Source organism: Megalobrama amblycephala, linkage group LG13 (genome assembly GCF_018812025.1).
Source record: "Megalobrama amblycephala isolate DHTTF-2021 linkage group LG13, ASM1881202v1, whole genome shotgun sequence".
NCBI lineage: Eukaryota > Metazoa > Chordata > Actinopteri > Cypriniformes > Xenocyprididae > Megalobrama > Megalobrama amblycephala.
This window is the reverse complement of record NC_063056.1, coordinates 10,405,305-10,407,969: the sequence shown is the minus strand read 5'-3', so window position 1 is coordinate 10,407,969 and position 2,665 is coordinate 10,405,305. Positions and strand designations below refer to the sequence as shown.

General features: G+C 33.6%; 1 protein-coding gene across 1 annotated transcript in view; it reads right to left on the bottom strand.

Moving 5' to 3' along the window:
* Positions 1-793: 793 nt before the first annotated feature.
* LOC125242848 (lysophosphatidylcholine acyltransferase 1) overlaps positions 794-2,665 on the bottom strand; it is a 52,712-nt gene continuing 50,840 nt past the window's right edge. The window contains exon 14 of the mRNA XM_048151842.1: positions 794-2,665. This exon is cut by the window's right edge and continues 1,750 nt beyond it. The gene's annotated coding sequence lies outside the window, so the exon portion shown is untranslated.

Here is a 2,665-nt window from a genome sequence, read left to right as displayed (position 1 = left end):
ACATTTTTAATTGCCCATATTTTAAAGATATGTCATAATAGCAAAACCATGAATTCAATGATTTCACTCAATTCGCCTGTTTTAATGAAAAGCGAAGATGCCTGAAATCTAATTCATGAAATTACTAAATATTAACATTAGGAATTATAAGTATTATAATTAAAACAAAACATAACACTAACAACTTGCCACTTTTGTGATAATCCTGGTGCCAATCTTACCCCTGACTTCTAATTTTATATTTTAAAATAAAAATTATTTTTTCTCCACAACTCCAAAAGCATTAACGTCTGCAAATCCCTTATTAACAGACACAAAAAACTCTGATATTCAACATTGCACATTATAAGCATTTTCCAGACACAAAATTAGATCGACTGACTAAATCTCACAAATGTTGACATTCAAATGAAATGACAAAATTAAATACAGCATAGTCATTCATCAAATGTGTTTAGTTGTGCACACACATGTGGATCTTGCGTGCATTTGTTGGAGGTTTTGATAAAGTTTTCACTCCATATTTGTGCCATCTATAGTCTAGAGAAAAAAAAATAAGATGGGAGGAGGGGGTCATCTTAGCCGTACAATTATATAATACATAATAATATATTAGATAAACTTCTAATCAATTCAAAACCAATGCATCATATATTATTTTCATATGACAACCTGAACCCAAGTATTCCCTGTGGAAACATCCTCATCATATAAGCTGGTCTGAACTCACCACTCATGTTTCCTCTCCTCTAGAGGGCAACAGTGTTATTGAAGAAAACACAAACAGAGAGAGTGTAGTCAAGTGTCCCTTTTTATTAAAGAGTCAGAATGACAAGTCATTTAATTGCAGTCAAAACAGACAAGCCCAGGTATCTTGTAAAAATGACTCTTTTGATACATTACAAAATAAAAGTCAGGGCAAAATAGAAAACAGACCTAAAACATCTATGTCAGCCGGACAGGTGTCAGAAGAGCCATCAGAAAGACACATGACCTGAAGGAGTTCAGTCTTTCTTCTTCAGCTCGGTGTAGGACACGCCGTCACGGGCATAAGAGAAATAAATAGAGAACACTTTACAAACACAGAGAAGAGCATGTCTTTCTCTGAGGTATTTAAAATAAACCATACGCTGAAAAAATAAAAGTTACACAGCAGAGAGATGCTGGGTCCTTATTTCATTTAGAAAACTGATGAATAATAAAAAAAAAAATCCATCTTAAATCACTGCTTCTGCATTTGTGAGAAAGAAGACTGGGATCTTGCTCTGGTCTGAAACTAACAAACATTTCTGATTGTTACATATGATTTCATTCAATAATATTCTGGCCATTTCAGCAAATAATCCAAGAACATAAAATATTACAATGCATACAAGATGAATCTCAAGAGAAAACATTTGGATATTAAGAAACTATTAAGATATTTTTGAATGGTGACATTTTCATGACAATTAAAGCACATTCCCCCTCCAGCTATTTGACTGTTTTGGTTTATTCTCATTACAGTATCAAAATAATTAAAAAAATATGATTGTTTACTTTAAATCAGCATAAATTAAAAGGCAGTTACATTAAATGTGTTTAATAGTCATGAAAATGTCACAATGCAAAAAACCCTTTATTGTTCTTAAAAATAGGCTTCTTATTCTTCACTTTGAAGGTTTTTAGGGTGAAGATGAACATGTTCTTGACAGGTTTCAAGAGACTCACCTCTATATGCACAAAAAAATAATGATTCCAATCAGAGAAGATGGGAAACTAGTTCAGATTCAGAGCGAACCCACAATCCCTTTCTACTCAATCCAGTATCATCTGTGGTCTGTATAGGTACATATTAATACAAAGCCACTGTAACATCATAACCAATCACCTGAACATGCACACCAGCATACCGTCACATTTTTCAGAGAATTCATGAAAAGAAGGCTTAAAAATCTAAAGTGCCAGCACAAATAAATGTACATCAAATCTGGAAAACATGGGGGAAAATCCATGAGAACTGGCTGAGCTGGAGAACCGAACCATCATGTGCACGAGACTGTACATCAGGGTCGAGATCCTTCACTCGCCATTTACTGAAGTATGATGCGCTTTTGACTGTTGATTGTGATGGATTGTCAATACATTCTCTTTTCCTCTAAAATTACATTGATATTCAAGGCCAACAATAATATTTATGAAATGTGTATAGGACAAAAAGAAACCGTAACAGTAATAATTACATACATAACGTCATCACCAAGGAAAACATCACAAATGTATGTACAAAGGAGCTAATCATACTAGTTAAACCAAGTCAATCTGAAAATAACACTTTAGATCACAGATCTTTCATGGCAGTGAGAAGAAATTCTTTTATGTATATCAAAATTCACAAAATGCCCCGCATTCGGAATATTCAAAATACATATCAGAAATTGTTTTTGTATTTTTTTTTAAAAAAGGTGGTGACATCAATAAAATATTGCTTTGCCGTGGTGTTGAATTTAGTTGTGAACTGCAGTTGAAGAGCCCCTTCAAGGGTCTGAGAGATTTCACTAGAAAACTAAAGTGTGAATCAAACAGATCCAGGATCAGGCTCTTGTAATAAATGCAGATGTCTAACATTACATGTTCATGAAACGCTGTGGACTGAGACTAAAGACTAAACTGATACTCATCAAGA